Source organism: Camelus ferus, chromosome 12 (genome assembly GCF_009834535.1).
Source record: "Camelus ferus isolate YT-003-E chromosome 12, BCGSAC_Cfer_1.0, whole genome shotgun sequence".
Lineage (NCBI taxonomy): Eukaryota > Metazoa > Chordata > Mammalia > Artiodactyla > Camelidae > Camelus > Camelus ferus.
The window spans coordinates 12,064,393-12,081,541 of NC_045707.1; positions in this window are offsets into that span (position 1 = coordinate 12,064,393).

A 17,149-nucleotide genomic window follows, 5' to 3' on the forward strand; every position below is an offset into this window, starting at 1 on the left:
GAAGGGGTGCGGGAGCACTGGGGAATGGGGGCTGCGAGGGGCAGCGGGGTTCCAGGGGCTCTGCCCAGCCCGCCCGCCTCCTTTGAGTGCCGTGGTCCTCACACCGGGACAGTTAGTACCTGAGCACCCGCTCTGGGGTCCCCGCGAAGCCGGAAGGCCCCGGAGCAGCAGTGGCTCGGAGCCCAAGCCAGTCTCCCCTGGCAGCTCCCACCTTGGCCTTCGCTTAAACCCGAAAATCAGTGGTTTCATGACAGTTTCCATCCACAGATTAAATCCTAAAACGTTTTCAGAGGAGGAAGAGGCCCAGAATGTTCCCTGGTTTCCACAAGGATTTGAGGTTAGGGCAGTGGCAAGAAGCAGCCCAGCCCCGGGGGAGGGGCGGCAGGAGGCCTTCAGCATGGGGCACGCCCCCAGGGCAGAGGCTGGGCCCTTCTGAGCTGGTAAGGCCTGTCCCCACGTGGACAGGCGGGGCAGGTCCACCGCTTAGGATTCTCCACCATATGCTTTCTTGGGAGTGGGCCGGCCCTGTCCACCCAAGTGTCCTAGGTAGGGGGGCGTCCTGCTAAGCCGCACTGGTGCTCCACTGCACCCAGTGTACAGGTTGAAGAGTGAAGGCTTGGGGTGGATCGGGTAGGACTGCCGCCAAGGTCAGCCAGTGGTCAAGGCCCGGGGTGAGATCCCACCTCTGGACACATGCTTGGATGGAGGTGAGCAGGCCCGGCCCTGGGCCCCAACCACATCAGCACAGAGGCAGGAGCTGCAGCTGTCCACTCTGCTCCCACAGACATCGGCTTTCTGAGTGCAGGTGTGCCAGGGCAGCAGCGGCAGAGGGCTGGCATACAGGGCCTGCACCTTCTCCCCCAGGGCAAGCCAGATGCAAGCCCCCAAGCCGGAGACCATCGGGAGGAGTGGCTTCTCCAATGACCAAGTGACGCCCAGGAGGAGCAAAGGCCTGTTGGAGTTACCTCTTGGAATCCCAAGGATGAAGAGACCAGCTCAAAAAACGCAGAGAGGAAAGAATCTTCAGTCAGACTGAACCTGATTGGCAACTGGCGAAGGGGTGCCTGTCAAGATTCTAAGAAAATTGGACCCAAAACACCACACAGTGAAGTCAGCATTCAAGTGAGACAGCAAAGTAAAGGTGTCTTCACAGCCTGTAAACATCCACACACACTGTAAGTCTCTCAAGAAGGACTAAAAGATATAACCTAACAAAATGAGAGGTGAGTCCAAGAGAAAGGATGGACACCAACAAAGAAGCCAGTTCATACTGCGTACAGAACAGAGGGGTAACGAGGCCTTCCCGGAGAACACGGAGCTGTGCTCAGTGGTCTATAGGGACCTGTAATGGAAAGGAATACATGTATACATGTGTGTGACTGAACCACTATGCTGTGCGCCAGAAACTAACGCAGCATTGTATAAAAATAAAAATGGGGGAAAAAAAGAAGCCAGTTTAGACCATCCAAAGAAAGGTAAGTTGAGAGGGAGCCCCACGTGAGCTCCCGTGGCCTATGGCAGGGGAGCAAGGGGCAGGGAGAGAGCATGCTGAGGTCTTCGTGTTGTCCGAGGCTCATAGCGTCTGTGGGGAAAAGTCCAAAATGGTGAGATATCAAGGTTTCCACTAGAAAAATGGAAATAGGATTTATAGATTTCAAAACAGCCTAGGGAGAGCTGAAATGAAGAAAAATTGACAGTGCCTACAAAAAGCAGAAAAGAGGAAAAGATAAATACTTGATAAGTAAGGACCATGGTATGAGATGACAGGAATAAATTCAAACGTTAAGTCTTTGGAGACATGACTGAATTAAGTTCCTCTGTTCAAAGATAGAGACTCTCAAATTAGAATGTAAATATTGTTAAATACTGTTTACAAGAAACACACCTAAAATGTCACAGAGATTGAAAATAAAAGGATGGAAAGTATGTACCACACAACTTTTATTCCTCAAAAAACCATGAAGAGAATGAAAAACTAAAAACGAAGGTTTTTGCAACACATATATACCTTGCAAGTGATTAGAATCCAGAATATAGAAAGAACCCTTTCAAGTCCATGAGAAAAAGACAAGCCCGTAGAAGGATGAGCAGATCCCATGACCAGTTTCCTTGTGGAGAACACAGAAAGGGCCAGCAACCTCTAGCAATTTCAGAAATGCAAGCTAAAAACCACATCAGTGAGCACTGCTGTTAAAGTCCAACGAGGCCCAGTGATGGCTACGAGGCAGGTCAGCTGAGACTCGCATGTGGTGCTGGCCAGACGTCAGGTGGCACTGCTGTCTGGGTAGACAGTATGGCCTTCCTCAGAGAAATTGGCCGTGTTCATCAGTTATCTCTTGCTGCGTAACAAACCAGCCCCAAAACTTTGTAGCCCAAAACAAGTCATTCCTTTTGCTCGTGAGTCTGCTGTTTGGGCAAGATTCAGAGGGCTCTACTGGTCTGTGCCATCCTGCCACCCCCGGGGGCACTTCCACCAGGGACTAAAGAGGCCACAGCCAAGACGGTGCCTCATGTGGCTGACAAGCTGGCTCAGACTATTGTCCGAGGACCTTGGGGACCTCCTCGTGGGAGGGTGGCCAGATCCCCAGAGCAAGAGTCCCAGGAGAAGCAGGTGGGTACTGGATCGCATCGTAGCCTCCGAGGTCACAGCGTCCCCGCTGCACAAAGCCGCCCAGACTCGGGAGGTGAGAGACACGCCCTGCTTCCTGTGGAAGAAGAGGCGCCCGTTGCGGGGAGACGTTGCAGCAGTTTGGGAAACACTTGCTCCCTGCTGTAGGGTTCGGCTGATACATACTCCGGGGTACGTCCTATGCCAGGAAACCTGCACTGGTCCATCAAGAGATGTGTCAGGGTGCCAAGCAGCGCTGTTTTTAACAGCAAAAATACTGAGGGGAGACCCTTAAGTGTCCAGGGACAATAAAATGAATAAAGTGAGGTGTGTCCACTTGACGGAATAGCACACAGCCACTGTGATGAATGAATCGCGGCACTTGGAGCCACGGGGCCGCATCTCAGACACGTGACACTAAACAGGAGAAGTGCCCTACAAAGTGAGGTTCCTCGTCCCCTCGGCAGAGCTGGGGGTGTGCGTGTCGGTACATGCACACCAACACACACTTGTACCTTTTCCGCTATCTCTGAATGAACCTCGAGTCCATACTGACAGCCTCAGTTCCAATATGACAGATTTCGCTCTGTCCTCCCCCCTTTCTATGTTTATGACTTTCAACAGTGAGAAGCCGCTGCATTCAGCTCGCAGCTCAATCCCCGTTGTACGTCTGGCTCTCCCAGCCAGAAACTTGGCCCAAGAGGCACCAACCACCAGCCCCCATCAGATGTATCTTCCAGAGGCTCAGCCCTGGGGACACCCCTGCCCCTCCTAGTCCACAGCCCCACGCCCACCTCACCCCAGGGTATCTGTGACTGAGAGCTTCAGACTGATGAAGGACAAAGGTAAGGAGACATTGGTGTTACTCTGTAATGTCCTGTTTTCTGGCAGAAGTAATTTTATAAAATCCTTTTTCTTTCTTCTCAGTTCACATCTAGCCTTTCATTTAGCAGACCAAGCTTTCACAAGCAAACTGAACCTCCTTAAAGTGGCATTTTCTCACTTCAGAATTTGGGAAATATCGTGGTTACTGACTATTCACCTCTAATGGAAACCTAGTTATTTGCATAGGTTCAGTGGAAATCGGTCCTATTTTTTTAACCAGGATGTAATTAGACAAAATGATTGTGCTTCCACGCCTTCCGTGGGTGTCACACTTGAGAGCGCATCTCCTGGGACCCAGCCTGACCCACCCACCTCGAGAACAAGGGTTGTAGCTTCTGCGCTGAGCCAGGGCCACAGCCCACACCAGGACCTGTACTGTGCGCCAGGTCTGTCTTACAAGCCGCAAGGAGACTTCCCTCCTCGCCCAGCTGCTGCAGGCAGACCGGAGGGAGAGTCCTTTGGCTCGGTTTCCTAACCTAGGAACAGAAGAGCCTGCAAGAGAAATGAAACCTCAGGTGTGAGAGAGGCTCGACCCTACATTTCTGGGGATGACACCTCCAGACAGAAGCTGACTTTCCGGCCTTGGTCGTTGGGTGACCTCACGTGGCTTAGACATGCCGGCCAGCAGGGAGGTGCAAGCATGTTAATTACTTCTCCCCGCACCCGTGGGGGTGAATCAGGTCCAAACACGAGACCAGCCTTCTGCGAGATTATGTAACATCACAGAGGGGGCTAATGAAAATTTTCCAAAACATCAGTGAGCAGAGGGCAGTGGTGGGTCCTTCCGACGGGAGGCTGGGTGTGGTCTGGCAGAGCTGCCAAGGTGGGTTTTAGATTCTCTAGGGTGCGCGGCTGTGTCACTTGCTCTATTTCACTATTGGTGATGCTTTTTACAACTCTGTACGTGTGGCCTTTAGCTTGCAGAGAATGGGTGGCTAGGTCATGTGATTCTTGTCTGATAGCAAGTGAATTTTGCCCAGTGATAAGTGGCAGAAATTATCTCTGTAGAAAAGATTAGTTAGAAGAGGTTGCAGTTGTATGGCCCTGTAGGACATTCACCAGTTTTCAATCTAAATTAGCCAGCTTAGTCAAACAAGCTTTTTTCAGCCACTACAAATTCTTCCCTCTCGCCAGTCTTTTGAACCAGACTCACCAACCGCCAATGCCGGTTTCCTCATGAACAATTTAAATAAATCTTCAACACATCCTCATTTTAGGGCCATAGAGTCATATGTTTAACTTTTTGAAAATGGTGCTTTGGCAGCTCCTGTATCTAGCTGCCTCCCCCAGCATCTCCTCTGCGATGTCTGCTCAGCATACCAAACTCAACATGCCTGGCCTCCATCCCCAAACGTCTCCTCTGCTGCCTTCACCGTCCGTTATGGGTTGAACTGTGTACCCCCCACCCCACCCCAAGAAAAAAGGTACATCAGCATCCTAATCTCTGCACCTGTGAACGGGACCTGACTTGGAAACAGGGTCTTTGCAGATGATCAAGTTAAGGTGAGGTCATTGGAGCGGGCCCTGATCCACGGATGTGTCCCGTAAGAAGAGGGAACTCTGGACACACACCTGGGGAAAGGGCCATGTGACAACAGAGGAAGGGGCTAGGGGTGCACAGCTGCACGCCCAGGAACGCCAAGAAGCCGGAAGAGGCAGGAAGCATCCTCTCCGATAGGTTTCAGAGGGAGGCAGCCCTGGTGGCACCTCCATCTCAGATGTCCAGCCTCCGGGACGGGGAGACAGCGGTCTCTGTGGCTGACACACCGGGCTGCGGCGCTCTGTCACGGCCGCCCAGGGTACTGATCTACCGCCTGTGTAATGGTGACTCCACGCTTCCAGAGTGAGACAGTCTCCCTACTCACATTTGAGCCATCAGCAAATCCTGTGAGCTCCCCCTTCAAAATGTGTCCAGAACCCGCCCCATGTCACCACCTCCTCTGTCCCTACCCCGGGGCCAGGCACTGTTGTCTCTCACCCGGGTCATCCAGGTGTCCTGGCTAGTCTCTCTGCTTCCCCCTGGCAACTCCATATCTTGTTTCTGCCCAGGAGCCCAAGCCATACGGCCACTACTGTGCTGAGAACCTCCCAGGGCTCCCCATCTCTCTCAGAGCAAAAGCCAAAGTCCTCCAGTCGACAACCAAAAAAATAACTCAATTAAGGAATGGGCAAAGGACTTGAATAGACAGTTCTCTAGAGAAGACATACAGATGGCCAATAAGCACATGAAAAGTTGCTCAACATCATTAGCCACCAGGGAAATGCAAATCAAAACCACACTGGGTTACCACCTCACACCCTCTAGCATGGCTGGAATCAGAAAGTCAGATAGTAACAAGTGTTGGTGAGGATGTGGAGAACCTGGGACCCTCTTGCCTGGCAGGTGGGAATGAAGAGCGGTACAGCAGCTCGGGAAAACTGTTGGGCAGTCCCTCACAATGCTAAACACAGAGCTACCATGTGACCAGCAGTTCCACTTCTAGGTTTAGGCTCGAGAGAAAGGAAAATGCATGTCCTCACAGAACTCGTGCGTGAACACTCATATGCGTGCTAGCCAAAATGTGGAAACAAACCAAATGTCCATCAACTGATGAATGGATAAATAAAATGTGGTCCAGCCATAAATCGAATGTTATGTGCCAGTAAAGTGGAATAGAGCACCGCAACGTGCTAGGACAGGGACGAACCTTGAAAATGTTGTGCAAAGTGAAAGAAGCTACGAGGCCACATACTGCCTCGTTCCATTTACGTGAAATGCCCAGAACAGGCAAGTCCATGGAGACAGAAAGCGGATTAGTGGTCGCCAAGGCCTTGGGGGAGGGGAGATGGGGAGTGACTGCAGATGGCTGTGGAGTTTCTTGGGGGATGCTGAAAATGTTCTAAAACTGACTGTGGTAAGGGTTGCACAACCCTGTGCAATTACTAAAAGCCACTGAATTGTACATTTTCAAAGACTGAACTGTAGGGTATGTGAATTATATCTCAATAAAGCTGTTTTTAAAATACAATGAATAAATAATTACATAAATTTAAAAATTAAGAATAACATCAGAGACTTCTTGTTCAGGAGTGGATGATGTAGACTCATCTCTTCCTGTTCCTCTGACTAAAAATAACTTTAAAAATTGAGAAATAATACAGCAGACAAATTACAGGACTCTGGTAGGTAAAGAAAAATAGGACTGAAGGGAAAACACAGCAGCCTGGAATCTCCCACCCCCACCAGAGGCCCAGTGTCCGGGCACCCTCCCACCCCGCACCCTGGGGAAGCCCGGCTGTCCTCCCACGGGGAAACTGAGCAGGAACCATGCTGGCACAAGGTCTCAGGAATCATCCTCCATCCTGTGGGTCAAACCTCTCCCACTCTCCACCCACCAGCTCTGGGCAGCCTGGAGAATCTCCTCTGTCCCCACAGGCAACACCAGCAAAATGCAGTGGAAACTCCAGTGGCACCAGATGAACAAAACATACCAGAATAGACATGCATGGGTTCTGAAAACTAAATTATCGTTGGAACCACAACCCACAAAAGTAGTCCAGGACATGTTTCACCTAAACAGTAGCAGGATGACTGCCTGCTAAAATAGAAGACTTAAACAGGATTCAGAGTCTCCCAACATGATATCCAAACCATTTAGATTATAATTTTGAAAATCACTTGTCATACTAAGAATGTAAATGAGAGAAAAACAGTCAACAGATACCAACACTGAGATGAATCAGATGTTGGTGTTACCTGATGGGGGTTGTAAAGCAGCCATCACAAAAAATGCTTCAACAAGCAATCACAAGTTATCCTGAAATAAATTTAAAAAAGAAGGAGGAGAAGGAGAAGAAGAATGAAAATCTTACCATAGAAACAAGTTCTTAAAAAAGGGGGGGGGGGGGGATTATAGAACTGAAAAATACACCGAAATTTAAAACTCACTGAGTATGACAGGAAAAAGAGTCCATGAACTAGAAGATACACAGTAGAAATTACTCAGTCTGAACAACTGAGAGAAAATAGACTGAAGTGGGAAAAAAAAAGAACAAAGCTTCAGGAACTTGTGGTTCTATAAACACAAATAAATCTAACATTTGTGTCATTGGATCCCAGAATGAGAGGAGAAAGTGTGAGGCTGAAAAAGTATTTGAAGAACTAATGGGAGAAACATTCCAAATTTGGCAAAAGACATAAACCTACACATTCAAGAAGCTGAGTGAATACCAAACAAGATAAATCCAAAGAAATATACACCACACACACATGATTAAACTCCTAAAAACTAGTGCCAAAGAGAAAATCTTGAAAGCAGAGAGAAATAGCACACTGCATAGAAGGGAAGAACAACTGGAATAACGGTGGGGTTTTTATCAGAAACCACGGAGGCCAGGAGGAAGTGGCGTATTTTTCAAATGCTGAAAGGAAAGGACTGTCAACCATGAATTGTAGATCTAGTGAAAATATGCTTCAGGAATGAAGGGGAAATAAAAACACTCACAGACAAAGAAAACTAAAATAATTTGTCACTAGCAGAACTACCCTCAAAGAAAAGCTAAAGGAAGTTCTTCAAACAGAAAAGAAGTGATAACAGAAGGCTTGAAACTTCAGAAAGGAAAGAAGAACAATGGAAGGGGTAAGACAGAGGTACATATGATGATAGTTATCCTTCTAGTCATGAGTTGCTGACATCGTACTGGATGGTTGAAGCAAAACTTACAACACTATCTGCTGTGCTGTTAAATGTATGCATCGGAAATACTTCAGATAATATTTTTTAAATGAGGATGGTAAAGGGAGCTAAATGAAAGTAAGGGTTTTACACATCACTCAAAGTGCTAAAATTATATCAATAGGGCCCTCTCTCTCCTCCTTCGGAGACAGCCTGCACTCTGTCTATGGAGTGTGTACCTACTTTTACTTTAATCTGAGCACCCAACCCCCACACTTCGTGGCCTTTCTCTTGTCTTTCAATGTATCTCTCTAAATAAATCTACCTTTACTTAAAAATAAATAAATAAAATTATATCAATAGTCTGTGGTAATTTATTTACAAATACTGTAATACCCAGAGAGCCACTGAGAAAACTAAAACAAAATGTCATACTCAAAAACACTATAAAAATCAAAACGGAATTCTAAAACATGTTCAGTATCCCACAGGAAGGCAAGAGAAGTGAAAGAGAAAAGTGATTAAGAGAGGAAACAAACAGAAAACAAATAATAAAATGGCAGACTTGAGCCTTAAAACAGCAAAGTTTTAAATGGAAATGTCTAAATACACTGATTAAAACACGGGTTGTTAGAGTGGATTTTAAAAAACACAACTCAATTATATGCTGTCTACAGGAAGCTCACTTCAAACATAACGACATAGGTAGAGTAAGAATAAAAGAATGAAAAAAGACTAATCCAAATATTAGCCAAAAATGTAAGACTGGCTATAGTATATTATTTACTACATATTATTATGTACGCTATATACTACATTCATATTTATCATATATTAAAATCAGATAACATAAAGAAAACTACTAGGAACAAAGAGGAGCATTACGTGATGATAAAAGGATCAATCCAGCTGCATGACATAATAACCTTAAATATTTATGCACAAAACAACAGAGCTAAAAATATATAAAGCAACAAAATGATAGAGCTGAAGAAGAAAAAGACAAATCCAAACTTATAGTTAGGGACTGCCACTCCCCACTCTCAGCAACTGATAGGACTTCTAGACAGAAAGTCAACAAAGACATGGAAGAACTCAACACCGTCATCAACCAACAGGATCTAAATGACATTTACAGAACTCCAGCAAACAAAAGCAGAATAAACATCCTTTTCAAAACCCCATGTAACATTATCCAACATAGACCATATCCTGGGTCATAAAACAAACCTCAGGAAATTTAAAAGGATAGAAATCATATAGGATATGTTCTCTGATCATAATAGAATCAAACTAGAAATCAACAGCAGAAAGACCACAAGAAAACTCCAGATATTTGGAAACTAAACAATAAACTTCTAAATAAGCCATGGGTCAAAAAGGAATGCTCAAGGAGATTTTTTTAGTATCGAACTGAATAAAACAGAAATACATTATATTAAAATTTCTGAGAGACAACTAAAGCAGCACTGAGAGAAAAATCTATAGCACTAGATATGTATCTGAGAAAGAGGGAAAGGTTCAAATCAATCATTTAAGCTCCCATCTTAAGAACCTACACACACATACAATAAAAAGAGCAAAAATAAGGGGGGGAGGTCTAGCTCAGTGGTAGAGCATGTGCGTAGCATGCAGGAGGTCCTGGGTTCAATCCCCAGTACTTCCAATAAAAAATACATAAATAAATGAAACCTAAAAAAAAAGAAAAAGAAAAAAGAAGCACAAAGCAAGCAAAAGGAAGAAGGTTATACAAATTAGAAATCAATGGAACTGAATACAGAAAAACTAGAGACAAAGAATTTTTTAAAAGAGCTGGTTCTTTGAAAAGATCAATGAAATTGACAAATCTCAGGCAAGACTGACAAAGAAGTAAAAGAGGAGAAGACAAGTCACCAATATCAAGAATGAAACAGGAGACATCACTTCAGATCCCATAAACATAGATGAATAAGAGAATTGTGATGGTTAATTTTATGTGTCAACATGGCTGGGCTGCAGTGCCCGGATATTATTCTGGAGATTATTGTGAGGGTGCTTTTGGATGAGATTTAAAATTAAATCAATAGATTTTGAGTAGGTGGGCCTTATCCAATCAGTAGGAGGCCTGAATAGACAAAAGGCTGACCTCCCGCAAACAAGAGGGAATTCCCCAGCAGACTGCCTTCTGCGTTCACCTGCAACATCGGCTCCTCCTGGTTCTATGGCAGACAACCTTTGGACTTGAACTTTGACCCTCTCCTGAGTCTCCAGCCTGCTGGTCGCCTTCATCAGATTTTGAACCCACCAAGCCTCTATGATCTCATGAGCCTGTTGCTTCGTGTGTGTGTGTGTGTGTGTGTGTGTGTGTGTGTGTGTGTGTGTGTGTGTGTGTGTCTCCTATTGGTTCTGTTTCTCTGGAAAACTCTCATCATAAAAAGAAAGAAAAAAAAAAGAAAGACAAATAACCAATATTGGGAAGAAAATAAGGGATGTCACTATGAGCTCTACACGCAGTAAAAAGATAACAAGGAAATACTATGAACAACTCAACAGACACAAATTTGACAACTCAGATGAAATGAACTAATATCTTAAAAAACATAAACTACCACCCAAAATAAAACAGATAATTTGAAGAGCCATATAACTGCTAACAAAGTTGAATTCATAACTTTAAAACTCAAAAGAGAAAAGAAATCTCCAGGCCCAGATGGTTTCAGTGGAGACTTCTCAAATTGTTACACAAGAATCAATACCAATTCTACATAACCTCTTCCAGAAAAAAGAAAAAAAGGGAACACTTCCAAATTAATTTTATGAAGCAAGCATTATCCTGATATGAAAACCAAAGAGAGACAGTATCAAAAAAAGAAAACTACAGACCAAAGTCCTTCATGATACAAATACAAAATCCAACGAAATATTAGTAAGTGGAATTCGGTGAAGTGTAAAATACATACATGTGCACACACACCATGACCACGTGGGGTTCATGCCAAGGCTGCCAGGATGGTTCAATACTCGAAAATTAATTAATGTGACCCATCATATTAACAGTCTAAAGTAGAAAAATTACATGGTATCAGTCAATCCACAAAAGACATCTGACAAAATTCAACACCCATACATGATTAAAGATCCTCAGAAAAGTAGCAATAGAGCGGAATGAGTTCAACTTGGTAAAGATCAACTATAAATAAGCTACAGCTAACATTTTTCATGGTGAAAGCCTGAATGTTTTCCTCCTAAAATCAGAAACAAGGTAAGCATGTTACTCTCACTATCCTTAATCACCACAGTGCTGGACGTACTAGCCAATGCAAGAAGACAAGAAAAGGGGGGAATGCATTTATCTCTGAAAGGAAGAAATAAAACCATCTCTATCTGCAGATGACATGATTCTCTACATGGATATCCCAAAGAATCTACCAGTAAAATTCCTAGAACTAATGTGAGTTCAGCCAGGTCTCAGAATACAATATAAACATTTTTTTAAAAATCAATTGTATTTGTACATACTAGCAATGAATATAAGGACACTGAAATTAAAAATATAACATCATTTACAATGATTCAAAATAAAATGAAAAACTAAGTGTAACTCTAACAAAACATATGCAGAGCTTGTATGCTGGAAACAATAAAATGCTGATGAAAGAAATCAGATCTAAATAAATGGAGACACATAGCATTTTCATGGTTAGAAGATAAACATGATGAAAATGCCAGCTCTCTCCAAATTGACATACAAGTTTAACACAATTCCTATCAAAACCCCAGCCAAGTTTTCTGTAGATACGGACAAGATTATTCCCAGATGTATATGGAATGGCAAAGGAACTATAATGCCTAAAAATTTTTTTGAAAAAGAAAATAAAGTGGGAAGACTCAGTCTACCCAACCTCAAGACTGATTATAGCTCTGGTGATCAAGGCTGTGGTGTCGGCCAAGGGATAGACACACAGATCAATGGAATGAAATAGAGAACCCAGAAACAGACCCACACAAATATGTCCAAATGGCTTTTGACCGACATGTAAAAGCATTGTAACAGAGGGAGGATAGCCTTTCAACAAATCATGCTGAAGAAAGGAGGAGGGAGGGGGAGGGCGGGGGGAGGAGGAGAATGGTTTCATAACTTATTCAATATTTAACTCAAAATGGATCACAAACTTTAATGTAAAGCTATAAAACTTTCAGGGAAAATTATGGGAGAAAATCCTCAAGATCTAGGCAAAACGTTCTTAACTTGACACTAAAAGCAAAAGACATAAAAGAAAATGTTGATAAAGTAGATCTCGTCCAAATGTAAGACTTGTCTGTGAAAGACCCTGTAAAGAGGAGGAAAAGGCAAGCTGCAGACTGGGAAAAATATCTGCCCATCGTCTGACAGTGGACTAGTGTACAGAATACATAAAAACTCTCAAAATTCAAAACTCAGCAGTAAAAAATAAATGAATGAATAATCCAACTTTAAAAATCGGTGAGAGATACGAAGAGACATTTCAAGGAGGAGCATATCCAGATGTCAGTGAAGAACATGCAAACTCGCCACCACAGCAGCAGGAGACACCACACCTGCTGCAATGACAGAAATGCAGAGCTGTGACCACGAGCTGTGCTGGCGGGGATGTGGCAACCCCGGATGGCTCACATGTGCTAGTGCGGACGGCAAATGGCACAGCCTCTCTGGAAAACAGCTTATCCGTTTCCTCAGAAACTAAACCTGCAACTACCGTACAACCCAGTGATTATTCCAGAGAAATGAGACTTCTGTTCACACCAAAACCTGTGCACAAACGGTCGTAGGGGCTTCATCTGTAATCGACCAAAAACTGGAACCAGCCCAGATGTCCTCCAACGGTGATGGCTGAACAAACGGCGGTCCATCCACACCACGGACCACTAACCACTGAGCAACAGAGGGGAACGGGTATCCACACTCACAACAGTGTGGATCAGTGTCTGGGGAATTATGCTGAGCAAAATGGCCAATCCCGAAAGGTTATGTACTATTCGATTCCATCTGTGGGACACTAAAATGACACAACCTTAGGAAGGGAGGACAGATTCGCGGTTGTCTGGGATGAGTGGCGAGGCGGCAGCCGGAGCAGGCTCTGTTGGAACTCTTCAGTTTCTTGACTGTGGAGTCACAAACCAGCCTGGCAGACAAAATTGTACAGAATTTCACACACACACACAAAGTACAAGTAAAACTAGGGAAGCTGGAGCCAGATCAGTGGGTGGCATCAGGGTCACTATCCTGGCTGCCATCTTCTACTTCTGTTCTAAGAAATGTTAGCTACCACTGGGGCAAACGGTCTCCAGTGGACAAGCGATCCTTCTGCATTATTTGTTAGAATTGCATGTAAACCTGTAATTACCTGATTGCAATTTTCAATTTTAAAAAATCTATTGCTAGCAATGTTTTCTGAAGAAATAACTAAAGGGTCTGCAAAGGCACAAGAGGAGACATGCTCCTCTGAGAATCGTTGCTGATGGGGAACCGGACACGTCTGGGATCCGTCCCCAGAGCTGTGTGCTCGCCGTGAAAAATGACCCTGAGCAATCAGTATGTATACTTGCAAGTAGCTATTTTGTTAAGTGGAAACAGCAGATTAGAAACGAGTACATGTACTAAAAATCTCTTTTCTAAAAATCTACAGCTTTGTGTGTGAAGCCTGGGCAAGACACACACCTGTGTTTGAAAGTGTCTTTTGTGGGGCATGATCATAGATAGTTCTCAGGTTTTCTTTATTTTGGTGTTGGCTGGACTGTGTATAGGGGACAGCATTCCTGTTTTGGTTAGGATTGCTAGATAAAATACAGCACACCCAGTTACATTTTAAACTCAGATAAACAACAATTTTTTACTCTGAGGATGTCCCATGCAGTATTTATACTTTTGTCTGAAAATCTGGCAACCCTAGTTATGATCATGAACTCCGAAGTCATTTCCACCTTGGAAGATGAAACAGAACCCGCCGTCGCAGGCTGGTGCCCTCCGTGCCTGAAGGCCGGGGGCTTGGGGGACCTGAACCCTCTGGGCGAGTCAGGGCCTGCTAGCACACGGGCATGCCCTCTCCAGGCCCTGGGAGCACGTGCTCTCACCCAGGACGCCTTTGGGGTCTCCTGGGCTCTTTCCAGCAGCTGCCACAGCTCTCCCCTACAGGGGCATTCTGTCACCCACTCTCTTTCTCCCTGGACCCCGTGGCCCTTGGCAGGCCTTCAAGCCCCTTCACAATCCCGCCCCTTACTACCTGGCTCACCATTCCACCACCCACGCAGGTGTTTCCCCCGCCTCAGGGCCTTTGCACCTGAACACTTTCTGCATGCTCCTTCCAGCGCACCCCAAGCGCCCCATGCCAGCCGCACAGCCTCTCTTTCTCCCGACTGGTGGCACTCACTACTGTTATGTTTCCCTGCCCAGCCCCACCCCAAAAAAACTAAGGTAAGCGCAGCTGTCTTCCCACGTACTCCATCACGGCTGGGGTCCTCCCCACCTGCAATGCACCCCTCCTGCACATTAGTCCCTTACCAGATCCTGTCCTCTCTGAAGGCCCTCTGGGGCGTCTCCCGAAGGTGCTATGCTCCTCCCCGTGGACTGTCACCTCACTGCCTCCCAGCAACCCAAGCCGTCTTCTAACACAGCCATCACCAGTTCACCTTCAAGCCCCATGCACGCCAGGAGTGGGCCAAGCTCCAGCTAAGTGCCCCCAGATTTGTTCCCTGGCCCTTCTGTGTCCTCACCTTCTCACCCGGCTGGGTGGTTCCACCCTTGAGCCTCCACCTGGGAGGGACCCTGTGGTCCTCTCAGCAGGGGCGCAGGTCTGGAGGGCTGGGAGTCTGGCAGATGCAGCTTTCCCCTGGCCTCTCACTGTCCTCCCACCCGGAGCAGGTGGTGCGACCATCACTCCCACTTCTCGAGTGGAAAACAGAGGGCCCTGGAGATCTTAGCAGCACAGAGGGGCCCCCAGCACACTGGGTGGCCTGTCATGCCGTCAGCTGGGCCACCGGGGTCAGTGCACCCGGTGCCGGGGCCCCTGCACCCGCCTGTTTCTGGCCACCACTCCCCAGGCTGGCAGCACCAGCACATGGACGTCACCTCCTGCACGGAGACAAGGACCATGTGGTGCCCCTGTGAGGTCCCAGGGCCGGAGGCAGGCTTTCCAGAAGTGGTTAAGTGCAGGCCTTCGCAGCTCCTCTGCCCCAGCCGGGCCCTGAGCTCCCTCCACCCAGAGAAAAGCCACAATGACATCGTCACACCTCTACCACGGGGGCTGGAGTTCTCCTGCCTCTGACAGCGCAGTGACACGAACCGGCTCAAAAGTGGAAGCCGCAGAGGCACTTCCTCTTTGCTGGTCCCAGGGAGGAGGGAGGCCCTGGAGGGCCCATTCTAGGCCCCACCCACCCCAGGAGGCTTGGGAGGGTCTTCCGAGATACCTGGATGGGGGAAGACTTGGGTGGGGGTGGTATCTGGGCTCCCCCCCTCCCCCGCCCTGCCTCCTCAGGCTGGCTTCCTGGGACAGAGCTGGAAGCAGGGCAGGAGAGGCCCTGGAAAGATGGGTGGGCAGGCTCCAGAGGGTGGGCGAGTAGGTGTAAGTTCTGTGGCCTTGGGGAGTGGGGGGTCCTCCCCTCATCCCCGTGCCTATCCCCATGGCCCAAGCCTGGGCAAGTGTGTGTGTGTGTGTGTGTGTGTATCACTCTGCCCCCTTCCCCCCTCTTCCTCCCTCCCGAACCCCAAGCTGCTGTCCTTGCGCCCCTCCCCCTCCCCCAAACCCCAAGGGCACCCCCACCTGAATTGGCAGCCACAGAGCCCCCGGGAAAACTTTTCCTCTCCAACCCAGTCTGCCCAGTGACCCCTCGTCCTCTGTCGCCCCTGCACGCTCCTTTCCATCCCACAAACGTCCCAGCTCCTGGGAGGCCTAGGGTGGGGATGGTCAAGCTTGGCCTTGAAGGGCCCCCCCAGGTGAGGAGATGGGGAGGGTCAGTGTTGCAAAATGACTCGAATTCAGTTCAGAGGAGCCTTGTGGAGACTCCTCCCCACTAGATGACCCCGCTGATGCCTGCGTGGAAGGTGTGGTCCTTGGAGGGGCTCCCAATCCCCTGCCCACCTGGGCTCAGACTGAAACCCGAGACCCTTGACAAACTCTCCAGCTCCCTCCTGGCTGGGGCTGCTCTTTCTTCCAGGAGCCCCGATTCCACACCTACCTTCAAGGGGCCGCCTCTGAACTTTCTCCTGGGGCCACAAGGAGGCTTCCCAGACCTCATGAGAACCATCTCTGCCCTTATCGCCGTGTGACCTCAGGGAAACCCTCAGCCCCCTCCAACTTGGGGTCCTTGTTGCTGAGACGAACAATGACTACCTTCTGCATGGGGTGGGGGTCACACAGACGACGGAGACAGCGTGGTGAGGTCCTGGTAGGTGCTCGACACTCCAGGGCCCTCCCTGCAGCCTGACACTCCCTTCCACCTTGGCCCACCCGGAGTCCTCCCCACCTGGCCTGCTGGTAGAGCTGCTGAAAGGGTCACTAGATGTCCTGACTCACTGGAACTGTGTATGCTGGTGCCAGTCTCCTGATGGGAGAACCCCGTTTCCTGCTCACAGTGCCCCACTGGGCGTTATCTGGCCAGCCCAGGTACAGAACAAAAGCCCCCAGGGGAGGGGTCAGAGCAGGCCCCACCTGGCTGGCCTGCAGGAGAGGAAAGGGAGGGAGGGTGGACCTGCTGAGTCCCTCTGGGAGGAGTTGTTGCACAGAGAATCTTGTATGTCCACGCCCCATGAGTGCCTGGTTACACTGTGGACTCAGTCAAGCCATTCCACCAAGAATTCAGAGTGCCTGCTCTTCTCAGCACTGGGCATAGTACTTTCCTGCACATGAAGAGAGAGCCCTGTTCTCCTGGAGTGTTCATTCTACCTGGGGAGGCTGAGCAGGAACAAGTAAATGTCAGAGATGAGGCTGGGAGAGGGGCTGACGGGCATGGGGCACTGTATGCAGAGATGGGGGGAGCCTCCAGCGAC